General features: G+C 35.0%; 1 protein-coding gene across 1 annotated transcript in view; it reads right to left on the bottom strand.

Annotated features, from left to right (window-relative positions):
* Positions 1–13,790, bottom strand: part of LOC150096171 (sodium-dependent transporter bedraggled-like) — a 98,031-nt gene extending 84,241 nt beyond the window's left edge. Inside the window, exon 1 of the mRNA XM_090409285.1 lies at positions 13,725–13,790. The gene's annotated coding sequence lies outside the window, so the exon portion shown is untranslated. The remainder of the gene's footprint in view (positions 1–13,724) is intronic.
* Positions 13,791–14,160: the final 370 nt, after the last annotated feature.

Below are 14,160 nucleotides of genomic sequence, written 5' to 3'. Positions count from 1 at the left end.
AGTCCGATGCACCTTCAGGCTGAATCCGGACTCCTTCATCGGCGTTCTTTGCTGAATTGAATTTGATATTGTTGTTTTTAATCAACTCAGTGATTAATGACCATTTTTATTTGGATCGTAAGATCACTGGTGGAATTCTCTCTTTAGACTGTGTTACTGTATCCGTCTCCGCTACTCTTTCGGTTTGTGCTGTAGTGTCCATTGGGGCTTCTCTCTCTGAGGTCTGAGGCAGTATTTCAGGTTCTGCAGCAAGAGACTCCTTCTTTCGCTTCTTTCTACTGACTACTTGAAAGTCATCATTATCCTGTAGTCTGTGATTATCAGCTGATGTGGTATTTTCTTTGCTGGAATCTTGTGGGGTGTTAGGAAGAGGGTCAGGGGATTGGTAGTCCTCTGATTCAACCTCTTCTATTTGGTGGACTGCTACCATTCCTGGTCATTTCCTTTGCAGCAGGCCTCCTACATGTTTGAAGATTGCCAATAGCTGCTTGAAGTCTAGCTCATCATATGGAGAATCCATAATTTGGCCTAAGAGAAAATAGCAGTTGCTCGGGTTTCCCGAGGAGTTTGCGAGTAATCCTGTAGACTTTGAGAGACCACTAGCTAATCCTGTAGACAGCTTACAGTAAGCGTCTACCAACAAAAAGTTAGTTTATCATAGGTGACTATCCTAAAAACAAGGAAAAAGGAGTTTCGGGAACTTACTTGGACACAGTGCAGAGACCTACCTCCCTAAAATACCATTCATTCACCACTGGCCCTCATTACGGGTGGGGCCTGCCGGCCTTCAGACCTCTGCGTATTTCATACAGAGGGGGGAGATAGTAGGTCTCGAACTGTGTTAGTTCCAGTGCAATGTGAGCTTCCCGAAAAACCTTATATAAAATTCAACTAGCAGAGTCTAGAGGAATACGTCTCATCACAATTGACATTTATGTCTTTATGGGTGAAGCAAGATGCTTTTCATATTTCCCGCTATCTGTTGTGGTTACAGTGAGGGTAAAATTTATGAGCAGTTTGCTCGCCCTGAATGGGCATGGGATTATGCATCGCTATGGGATGCTAATATAGCTTTTGGTCTTCTATATTTGAATATGTCCGTTGCCTCGTATGCTGCAGCTTGCTGAACCAAATCGTTCGGGTGTGTGGACGTCTTTAGGAAAAATTTGGATGCTAAGGATTGCAGAAAAGAGAAAATATAGGGAATATTTGTATCTCTATGAAGTTGATTGTTTTTAACATACCACGGAGCGTTCAGAATCATTCTCAAGCACTTGTTCTGCATTCTTTGTATCTTGATAATATTAGTACTAGAAGTGTGGCTCCGGGCTGGAGAGGCATAGGTGATTATAGGAGGAATCGTCATCTGGTATAGTTGCAATTTGATTCTGTTGCTGAGCTTACTATTTCTATTAATTAACGGATAGATGTGAGCTATGGCTTTAGATGCCTTTGGGCACGCAAATTTGGTGTGCTGATTAAAAGATAGCTTTTTGTCGAGAATTACACCCAGATAATTTGTTTCTGTCTATTTCTATCTATTCGATCACAACGACAACAAGATTACATTAATGAAGTTTATCTATGATAATTACTGGTGTTTGAGTTTTACAAAGAAAATTATTAGCAATTTTAGTAGTAAACTCATAAGATGATATTTTTCCAATAGTTAATTTATAAATCTTTATGTTTGAAGACAAATATTCTAATTACTTTAAATACAAAACAGTCCATGTTTTCAAAAATTAAGAAGCTCATATGATGGAGTTCGTTTTGTAACTGTTACAGAATCGTCACAGGTTATCACAAAAAAATAAATTAAATAAAAACAGGCCTTGCATTTTGAATAATCCTAAAAAGAGCTGCAAAATCTGGTTGTCGCTATGGTTGTGATTGTTCAGAATAATACTCTTCCATATGAAAGGATATCTGAAATTAGGGATGAACTTGCCATCGTTGTTGTACGGCACTATTATAACTCATATTTTATTGTAAAATGGTTCAATTATTTTTTCATGTCAGTCGCACCCACGACAAAAGTTGTGAATTGTTTTGTTTTAATTTCACCATGCTTTACTTTAGTTTCTTGTTCATTCATTATTTGGCAAATGATATTTTATTTTAAACTTGTCACTGAACGTTTAAAACATTATTGTTTCGTAGGCTTATAAATGAATTATGATACTATAATAATAACACTACATCATCTATTTGAAAGTAATTACGGATGTTGTAATTGCATTTAGAATCTTCTCCTTCTTAACTTGATGTAATACTTATATGTTAATAATAAAAAGGTGTATTTTAATTCTTTAATTTTTATAATTTAATTTCCAAAAATTTCAAAATATATTCTAAGATTTTATTTGTAACTATTTTTGTTATGTAGTTGTAAATCAAATCATTAATTTTTTGAATTTAATTTATAAATATAAATTATAACATAAAAATTAAATATTGAATTCTCTCACTAAGCAATATAGTAATTGGCTTACTCTAGAAATTTCGCTGTGTTACAGTTAACTTTTATCGAAATATTTTTATTTGTTTTGTTAACGTGAATTCCACCCACGAAAGGCGTAAACCTATTGTGCATTTATATCCGAGAATCAGACTAGCGTGGTTAATTCAGAAAACTTATTCTAGATTCTAAAGTATAAATTCAATTTTTTTTTCAATCCCTTTTATTACTACGTTAGAAGGGTGATGAAGTCAGGTTAGCCTTGTTATACTCTGATAAAGAGCCAAGAGGCTATTTTTATTAAATGCCAGCATTTACCAACACCAATTGGTAAAAGCCCATTTTGTTTACATTATAATAATTTGCCTTTGTCAATTTAAATTTGAAACATAATGTCCAAAATAACATTAACCATAACTGCTTTATTATTTTATTTTATTATTATTAATTAATGTACTATAAGAAAATGTTCATGAAATAAAAGTAACTTATTAATCACGATATCCTTCCAACATTATCAAATCAGCGCTTCCCTAGCGCAATTGGAAGAACGACAGTACGTTGCGCCCTTAGATTAGAAAATACCTAAGTTCGATTCTCGTCATTACGGGGGGAATCTTTATATGGACTTTTTCAATTGAAGGTGAGTTGGCCGATCTCGTGCGGGGGGTAGCAGGGTTTTTTCTCTCGGAAACTCGAGTTTTTCATCCCGCATACAAACAAATCGGCCCTTCAGAACACACGCAATTTACAGACAAAAAATACTAGCTGTGGTGGTAGTTGTGACCAGTAGATGGCGTTGGTAGTAGAGGTTTTGTGTAGTAGTGGAGACGGAGTGTTGTACAGTATGAGTCTTCGGACTCCTTGGAGGTGTCACGAATAATAATAATAATAAATCATAATTAAACTTATTTGTTACAGCAAGGTTGGCTGTTGTGACATTTGGAGTTACAAAGTAAATTGGCTGATTTGCAGAAACACATCTTCGTGGTACATTTCTTGGAACAGTTGCATTTTTGGAATCCTTGTGCACCAACTAAAGAAAGCTGGTAAATGGCTGGCATTTACCAAAATGGTTTGGTGAAAGCCCAAAATGGAAGCGTTTAGCCTTTTTCGGACTTTTACCACCTCACTATGATAAATGCTAGGATTTTCCAGTGAAATCAAGGATTTACCACTTTTTGGGCTTTTACAGTAACATATATACACTCATGAGCTGGAACATGATGACCATTCAGGCTGCACGGTTACTCAGAAACTGGCCCGTGGTGACAGTATATTGTATGGGGATTGGTCTCATGGATATCACTGGATCCTCTCATCTCCCGTTGAACATAACTTGACCACTAAGTCTTGCCTGGGAACTGTTTCGGACCTTGTACTGCTCTAAATGGTAACAACTTTATCCGATGAATGTCAAAAGGCTGGGATTGTGCAAACATAGTTCGAAGAGCATATTCAAGTTTTCCGATCGATACCAATGTTATCGATCCTATTGGGACGATAACGTTGGTATTGATAAAGGGCCCAATACTAGGTACATGGTCATGTTTAACCTCATGTGTGTATGTGTGTGTGTGTGTGTGCGCGCGTGCGTGCAGTACGTAAACAGCACAGATGTAGGTTTTTTTACTGATTAAATTATTAAAGTTAGAGGTTTTTTTAAACTAGCGGCTCATTCAGCAATCATAAAATGAACGACTTTTTAATTTTTACTGCGATTAAATCCCTGATGACTAGAAAAGGAAAATAATTATCATTAAAAAAACTATATTGAGGAATGTGCAAATTATAGATTGCTAATCATAATGAGCTACGTATATAAATTATTTATAACAATTATATAAAACATAATAAATTGTCGGCAACATATTAGAGAAGGGCATTTAGAAGAGTGAGAGAAAACGCACGATTACAATCTACTCTATTGCAATCATCAGAAATGATGTGGATGAAGAAAGAAATCTTTATTGCTGCTTTTGGACTTTAATGAACAAGCATTTAATTCAAGCAAAAATAACTTAAAGAGAAAAAAAAATACTAGTCATGCAACATAAAATTTGTATCAGTTGCTATTTTAAATCATATGGTTTAACTACCGCAGCCTTAGTCCTCATAAGGACTGGCTTAAAGGGGCGAAGCAAGAATGCTTTTCATATTCCCCGTTATCTGTAAAGGACACTGTAGGGATAAGGTGTTATTGAGCTATTAAAGCTCTGATCAGGAGGGTAACAGCAATAGCCGAGCCTCAGTTAGAACTTCATTGGCTACAGCATTGCCATTGTTGTATCCCAGTTTACGATTTCTACTCTAATCTTACAAATTCATTTTATCTATATTCTTTTAACTTCTATGCCCGAGATTTTACCAAAACGTATACCAATATCTAAGTTATTGCTCCCCGTAGTACCCCTAATATTTGTATTTATACTGTGCCTTTTGGGATATTTAGTTTAGGATATTACATACATAAACAAGGAGAAAGAACTCAAATATATCTGAAAGTGTAACTATTGCAGTCGTGACACTTAACTCGATTCTCAACTTAAATTTTCCGCGTGACTAAGTACAATATTTTCAAGTGGTTATCAACTGCACCATTTATGTTGTCATAAATAGGGAGAAAGTCAATCTCGAATATATCTCTTAGTATTTAAATAGTATTGCTGTCGTGACTCTTAATCTCTTTCCTCAACATTAAATTTCCCGCTTGATTAAGTACGATGATTTTAAGCGGTGCATTGGATTAGCAACATCAGACAACTCTTTTATCATTGAACAACAGGTTTATTAAGTTTCTAAACATGGTACAATTCAAATAATAAACTAAAATACTTATAGACTAACATTAAATTATTACAAGCAATATGGCTATTTGTGATTATGCCGCCATACACATTAATTCATAAATTCACCTGATGTGAACAAATTAGATCAATTCATACTATCTGATTATTCATACTGAAGTAGATTAACACTGCTTACACATACTTGTGACATTTCAATTATTTTATACATTACATTAGGCATTCAATTCTTAGGATACGTAATTACTTAATTCACACTATTCCGTTATACCGTTATTTGCACTAACACACCATTATGTCATTTAAATATCTTGTGCAATATAATAGACATGCAAATTTACCTTAGGACTCTTAATCATTCACAAATCTTTAACACTAGTCAATCTACACATAACACATTCTATCATATACTAAAGTCCTAGTATAACTTCAACAGTTCTGTATTGGAATCACGATACTTTCACAGACAAATTTCTAGCTAACATAGGTTATGATTTACAGTACCTTTCTTGAGCTCTTCGTATGGGCCTTTATTCTTTTCCAAACGAACCTCTGATATAACTTCTCGTAACTCTGGAATACTTTAACACACATATATTTGCTCTACTATCAGCAACGAGGACAACGATCTCTTTACAGCTTTCTGCTTTGCATAGTTATCACTGACGTCGAAACGAAGAAGATCCCTCCTTTTCTAGGACTCTATGGCAATTTTTCCTTTGCTTCCTACTCGGGAAAACGGGAATCGAAATCCCGTTCACTTTCGTTTCCGTGTTGTGACGAGGAGATATCACCCCTGTCGCCACTCAGGAAAACCCCATGAACTCCACTGGAACCAGAACCAAACTCCAAGGCCAAAAGCGACTATCCAAAAAATGTCCCTGGGGGGTTACCAACTCTTTTATAGCTGCTACCCTAACGGCACCTTTTCTTACTTCCTTTCTTCTCCTTCTACTTGTTTTTTAATCATCGACCAATTAGGGTGGCGTTTTCCAGCCAAACGTCATTTGATCGGCAAGCGTTATCAATGTTTCAGTCCCAGGGATCGGCCCTAAGCGATAGCTTTGCTTTTCTTGTGCTAGCCTGACTTAATCCCCTTTCAAACCTTTTCTATGAATTCTACTTAATAACTTAATCTCTCACATAACGTATTTTATGACTCATCCATTTCTACTTATTTACTTAACTCTCTCATTTTTAATCGTATTACAATATTAATCTATACTTTCCTTTGTTAGCTACTTATTTAGTTAGAATTCCTTATTTTAAGTCATAATACAATATTAATACATTCCTTCCTTTATCAGCTACTTTAACAACAACCCTTACGTTTTATACATTTTACTGACTGCAAGAAATTTTCCATTAAATAATTCATTTTTTTTGCAGGGGTTTTAATTTATGATATTTATTCTTCATGTTACACCATGATAGCTGAGAATACTATATTCCTAAGATATCAAAGTGTAACACCATCCATTACCCTCCAAGGATATTAATCATTAATCACCGCATCTCACGGTCGATTAATGTTTGTAATTATATTTAGATAGTAGATAAATTTCATTGTCAGGTGTGAAAACACATTTCTGTTTATTGACGGTTTTAAGAGGTTTTAATTAAATATTATGCCAGAATTTGAGAGAAAAAGTTTGGTTCATATATAAAATAGAAATTATACAAAAATAATTCTAATAATAAAAATTGGCAAAAAAATTCTTAGCCTGTCCATGATAATATAAGTACAAACTACAGCAGGGATTTGGAATCTGGGGCCTTTTGAGGTATTCGGTGCAGCATTTTCGAATATTTTATCAATTATGTATCTATATATGTATTTGTAACCACGGTTTACAAATTATATAATCTCAAACGGCGTGTATTTTAATCGATTATATTTAAAAAATCTTATTTTTAAAGCACAATGTTAATAAATCAACTGCTATTATCAATCTCTCCGTTATTCTATGGTTGGCGCTTCATTCTTATCCATGGTTAGCGCACAGTCATATTATATTAATTTATCACTAGAAGCCAGTACGAGAGCCCAGCGCAACGTCAGCTTGATTCGGAAAAAAAAAAAAAGTTTAGTTGTTGCACGTTTGTACTATATTGCGGTTCTGTGGTATGTATTGTCATTTTTTAACAAGCTGAACGAGTAGAAGTTTTTGTTTAATTCGTTTATTAAATTTTTTAAATTTTATTTGATATCCCAAATACGATGGCAAAATAACTAAAGATTAAAATCATCTATAGCACGTATTAAAATCAATTGACAATTGACATTTATGTCTTTAAGGGTGAAGCAAGATGCTTTTCATATTCCCCGCTATCTGTCGTGGTTACAGTGAGGGTAAAATTTACGAGCAGTTTGCTCGCCCTGAATGGGCATGGAGATTATGCATCGTTATAGGAGGCTAATATAGTTTTTGGTCTTCTATATTTGAATATGTCCGTTGGCTCATATGCTGCAGCTTGTTGAATCAAATCATTGGGGTGTGTGGACGTCTTTAGAAAAAACTTGGAAGCTAAGGATTGTAGATAAGAGAGAATATATGGAATATTTGTGTCTCTATGGAGCTGGCTGTTTCTAACATACCACGGGGCGTTCAGAATCATTCTCAAGCACTTGTTCTGCACACGCTGAATCTTGATAATGTTAGCGTTAGAGGTGTGGCTCCTTGGTCAGTTGATCATTTGTATTTATAATAATAATAAAAGGGTGTTTTTAAATTCTTTAAAGATTTGCAGCTCATAATTTAAAAAAAATAAAAAATTCTCAATATATTTATGTATTTATAAAGTATTTATGTTATTTAATAATTAAATTATAATTTTTGAAATAACTCATAATATAGTTCAACATAATTTACATAATATAATTCTGAATTACCAGTCTTCAGACATAGTTGAATTGTAATTCAACTTATTGTTATTTTGACTTACAAGTATATAAAAAGCCATTCGATAAAAATAAATTGTACAAAAATATAAAACCTAGAATGCTTCAATATGGTACGATGGTAATTAAAAGAGAATATAAGATATCTGTCATTATTTTAGATTCTCATTAGAAACTGTGCAGAAACTTAGGAAGGCTAACACCCTCTTTTGAATACCAGAGCAGAACGATACTGGCTTGATGGGTGAAGCATAAATGCTTTTCATATCCCCCTTTGTCTGAGAAGGAAAGTTCTGTGAGTGGGGAATTATTGAGCTTTAAGCTCGCCCTGAAAGGGCAGTGAGATTGTCTGTTCAGCTGAGCATAGAATGGACTTGGGTCTTTTGTATATATTTGCAGAAACCTGCTTCATTGTAGTCTGAAGCTTGCTTGATCAGCGTGTTCGGATGATTAATTGTCTTGATGAAGAAAATACCAGCAGAGAACAGTCCCATGTCAGAAAGCTATATTCTTCGTAAATGAACTCTCGGTAGGTGTATAAGTTTAATGCAAAAATATAGAACCAATTTGTATTCTTCTGCTGAATGTCAACGCAAATGCTAAATGTTAATAGGCATCCGTTATTATAAGAAAGCCAAATAATTTTAAAGGCATTTGATATTCGAGTATTCGCAATCTTTTCTGAAAACCAGCAACATCCAACCCACGGAGATAGGTGCATTTTTATAGCTTTAAAATCACCGTAATCTAATATAATGCAGGACTATAGATAACTTGTTTCCATAGATACGAGAGCTGATCAAAAATTATACAGAAATTTTATTATTATTATTATTATTTATTTATTTATTTTTATTTTATTTCACGGAACTGTTAACCATATCAACATGGGGAATTTAATAACACCTTCTGACGCCATCTACCGGTAAAGAGAGTGACAGCTCAATCTGTTTTTTAAAATCTAAAATACAAACCTGTTTTCCAGCGTATTATTGTTAAATAGATGGTTAGATCAAATGTGTTTCAAGTCCTATAAACTTGGTAGTATGACTACTTAAATGTATGAAATATGAACAACAGGAGAAGCAGCGTTCAGTCGCTAAAAGCCATTTATGTGAATATTTACATTTCAAAGATTCACATTTTCAGGACTTGCGACTGACATTCAATTGAACATATTTCTATCAACAGGCATTAAACAATGTAAGGATTGAAGAATTCGATCAAAAGATAGTACATCGAAGGAGGTAATTCAAGGCTACTTACATTTGCATGAATTTCCCGAGAAATAGAAATGGCCCTGATATTTTTGATCAGACCTCGTATAGAGATGCAATCGTATTTCCTATGTCACGGAGCCTTAAGGCGACTTCAACAAGGCTAAAAAGTCAATTTTTACTCTTAATATTTCCTTTTTTTTTTTAGTAATTAACAACTATGAAAAATTATTTTGCTTCTGCACGCAAGTACGACCAGATCTGGATTTAAAAGAAAGAAATAACCTTCCAGGACTAAAAAATGCATATAAAGGCTAGAAGTATGTAGACTACACAACCTCATAATAGCTTTATTTACGTTAAAGTAGAGGCAATTCGTAGATAGCAAAGCTATGAAAGAAAAAGAAGTGAATATTGAGAAAAAGGGTCAGTGAACTGAGCCTAATATACGAAGTCCTCAGTTACATCGCTTGTGAAGTTCTGAAAATTAGGTACTTACGTGCGGAACAGAGCGGGTTTAGTTCTTGTGTTGCATCGAACGGAGATAGTACGAACGAATAGTAGTACTCATACAAATGGATTTGAGTTTAGCCAATGTTCTGTTATCAGACGAGATCTATTGCAAAAGACGACCTGGGAAAACACACACGCATACACTACATGAGGTGAACAGACGATAAAACAGAAATGAAAACATTTCACAGAGAGGATGAGTTAACGATTGATTGAAACGAGAAAAAAACATATTACACAGCGAAAACAAATAGTGTACAAATATTCTTTGCATGGACTTTTAGAGAGAAAAAAAGATACTACGGAGAATCGCAAAACTGAATAAATATAACAGAAAGTTTACTTAATGATGTTATTTTCCATAGCATATGCAATATTTAGATCAAACCCCCTTCCCACATGTAGAAAGGTTTTTTTCGTTTTTCATAGGAACGTTAATACCACTCTTGTGATTTTTGTTAATATTTCTATTATAGTAAATACAAGAACAACTTTATGTGATTTTTAACGTTATAGTAAACTGTTTGAAGACTGCCAACATCACATTTCTGGCTAGATGTGTGAAGCAAAATTGTTTTTCATATTCCCCTTTGTCTGAATGGAGTGTTTGTGAGCTATATGCTCGCCCATTGAGAGCAGTGAAATTAGTTGTATTCAGCTGGACGTAAGATTGATTTAGGCCTTTTATGTATGTAGCTTTCCGATTCATTATATTCCGAAGCTTCCTTGGTCAACGGGTTTGGATGGGTACTTGTCTTGGTAAAGAACTTCTCAGCTAGATATAGGAGAAGGGAAGAGATGTAAGGAACGTTGACTACTCTATGGATCTGGGAGTTTCTAATAAACCAAGGGGCATCTAGAATCATCCTCAGGCACTTGTTTTGTAATCTCTGTTGTTTATTAATATTTTTATTCGCGGTGTAGCTCCATGCTGGGGATGCGTAAGTGATACCCGGTCTTATCTTGTAAATTATTAACTTTGTCTATATATCCAATTTGCTTTTTCTGTTAATCACAGGGTAGAGCTGCACAATTACTTTGGATGCCTTCGAGGTAATGTGTCTTATATCTTGGAGTGATTCTTGATAGAAAACTCCTATTCAGCAATCATATAAAACACATTGCCTCGAATGTCATGGAATCTTAACTCCCAAAAGATGAATGTCCTCCATACTATGGATTTTCTTTCTAGAAAACAGTATGGTTGAGCTCTTCTGGGGGTTTACTTGGATCCTCCCGTCTGCCAGCCACCTCTCTAATATATGTATACTGGTTTGAAGTCTTCTAGTTGCCACATTTGGGCTCAGAGATCTTGCCATTAATGCAGTGAAAATTGTTCTCGGGTTCAGAGGGATGTCTGCTACGTAGATTGAAAACAGGAGGGGGGAGGACAGAATAGAGCTCTGAGGTACGCCTTCCAAGACCCTGCATCTGGACGAAATCGTTTCGCAGACCCTGACCTGCATATATCTGTCTTTCAGGTATGAGTGGAGTATTTTTATTAACTTGATTGGCGAGTTAAATTTTATGAGTTTGTAAAGAAGGCCTTGTTGCCATACTTTGTCAAACGCCTTCTCAGCATCGATGAAGATGGCAGCTGTATGGAATTTCCACTTATAGCCTTTTGTAATGATCTCCACTAGCCGGTGTACTTGATGAACTGTGCTATGGGCTTTGCGGAAGCCAAACTGCTCATTGGGCAAAATTCCTAACTTATCCATTTCTGCTTGAAGCCTTATGAGGATCACTTTCTCTCTCACCTTTCCGAGACTGGACTACAGGCTGATAGGTCTGTAGTTTTCAGGGAGTTGAGGGTTTTTTTATTTCCTGGCTTCTTCAGTGGCATGATGGTGGCTGTCTTCCAAGCAGTGAGAAAATGCTGGTATCTAAAAGTGACATTGGTAATGTTTTTTTATTATCTTTGAAAAACGATATAATTTCCTACAGAAACAACATCCCGAACATCTATGATAAATAATAAAATCATAAAGTTATTGTTATTGTTATTGTCTAATTATAATTAGCATAACTTTCCTTCTATACAGTCATATTCTTGAGAACTTCATCTTTTAATAATGAATTCCTTAAAAAAAAAAAACTATTATTTCAGATACGCATTAGGAATAATTGACTGGACACAAGCCGAATTTGGATGAAGTTGATCGTAAAACACGAAAATTAATGACAGTGAATCGTGCCTTTGCACTCACGTAGTGATGTCGATCGTTAGGAAAAGTGGAAGACATGGTCTTTTGAAAAAGAAGCAAACAGTAGAAGAAGAAAAGCGAGCGTTGGATGATTACATCAAGGAAAGCAAAGAAAAGATGTTAACTGAAGATTACAAAGAAAAAGTAGTGAATGTAGTAGTTCGAAAGCCCTACAAGGAGAAAGAAATGGCAAAAAAAAAGGAAGTTTGGAAAAATAAAGCATCATAGTCAATATTTGAAAGATATTGAAGGGAAGGTTGAGAGTAGCTTAACTTGGCAATGGATAACACAATAAAGAGACCGAAAGTCTGATACTTGCTGCTCAAGAACAAACACTAACGAACAAATGCAATAAAAGCCATGATTTAAAAGATCCGTAACGATAGCAAGTGCTGACTGTGTAGAGATAAAGAAGAGACAGTGGACCATCTAATTAGTTCTTGCAGCAAGATCTCCCATACAATTTGTATGATACGAACTATAAACAAAGGCATGATCAGGTAGCAAAAACTGCCCACCGACGCTTGTGCAGGAAATTTGGTTTCCTAACTTGCAAAACTCTTTGGGAACACATAGTTGAAAAAGTAATTGAAAATGAAAATGCGAAGATATTATTGGACTTTAAAATTCAAACAGATAGACATCTTGAGCATAATATGCCAGATATCATTGTAGATGAACAACAAGATGTGCGGTTTATTGATGTGGCAATACCAGGGGATAGTAGAGTAGAAGAAAAAGTGCATGAAAAACTAATCAAGTATAGTGATATCTGAAGATTGAAATCCAACGACTTTGGAGCAAGAAAACAACAGTCCCAATTGTCATAGAAATGCTAGAGCAACACCAACAACATTTATAAAACATCTGGGAAAAGTTGAGCCAACCAGATATATCACCATCTCAACTCTAGAAAACTGCACTTTTAGGGACATCTCCCATTTTACGATGTCATCTAAAGTGAAAGTGAAGTCTGTTAATTGAATATAATAATAATAATAATAATAATAATAATAATAATAATAATAATAATAATAATAACAAGTTGCATACATTTGTCAGGAGACGTTTGGTTTTGTACTGATTCATACTATCATTTAATATTTGTAAACCAGGTAATTTTTTATCTTGTAAAATTCTTTCCTCGCGTATACCACAAAGTGTCGCCAATTTCATTATTTATTATTAACAAGTAACCTAGTAACGAAAGTATACACAACAAGAAATGCAAGAAGCAGTTAACCACATAAATCATATTGCAACAGAAATGTTTCTACTAAATGTGAAGTAGAGAGAAAAATAAATACAATTAAATCATCTATCACATAAATAACAAAATCCAAATAAAACTCGCATAGCATATATGTATGAACCGGTTCCAATGAGGTCATTATAGGTCAATGTAACTGTCAGTAAAAGGCTGCTAAAATAAATAGTAGTAAACAATATAGGTAGAGAATATAGAAAGGACTTGCAGAGATTAACACCACTCTAATCCAACAGAAGAAATGTAGAGAAGAGTCTACGCTCATTAATGAGGAATAAATTGTGTAAAAGAAAAAGAAAAAAAAATATTTTCCGTGTTTTAAACTAGCAACCGGATATCAACTCACTCACCTGGCTGTCTTCTGAGCACAGCGAACTCACGTTAACGAACACATGACAGGACTTTCGTCGGCACACTACCACTCTCAGTCAGTTTTTACGGCTAAATGAGCGAGAAGGGAAAGTGTCCGCATTTAACCCAGTAACCTCATTCCAGTCTCGTTTTCACGCATCTCTGTGCTACGTCGGAAGAGGTTAACCTTGGCTTTGTTTAGCGAGGAGGAAGTCAGAAATGGTCAGACGCAGTCTTACCGGAACACACACACACACGTCTATTTCGCATTCGGGAAGGATCTACAGCGATCCTAAATAAATGGACCATGACGGGTTACATTTAATGAGATGGTGGCATAAAAGAAATGAAAAGAGAAAGAGAGAGAGAGAGAGAGAGAGAGTGTGTGTGTGTGTGTGTGTGTGCGTCAGGAGGCTGTAAGAGTCCCAGCGTTTT

The sequence above is a fragment of the Typopeltis vanoorti genome, chromosome 19 (assembly GCF_054136105.1).
Source record: "Typopeltis vanoorti isolate ZY-2024b chromosome 19, IOZ_Tvanoo_1.0, whole genome shotgun sequence".
Classification (NCBI taxonomy): Eukaryota; Metazoa; Arthropoda; class Arachnida; order Uropygi; family Thelyphonidae; genus Typopeltis; species Typopeltis vanoorti.
Note: the sequence above shows the minus strand (reverse complement) of the source record. Positions and strands in the feature narration are given on the sequence as shown.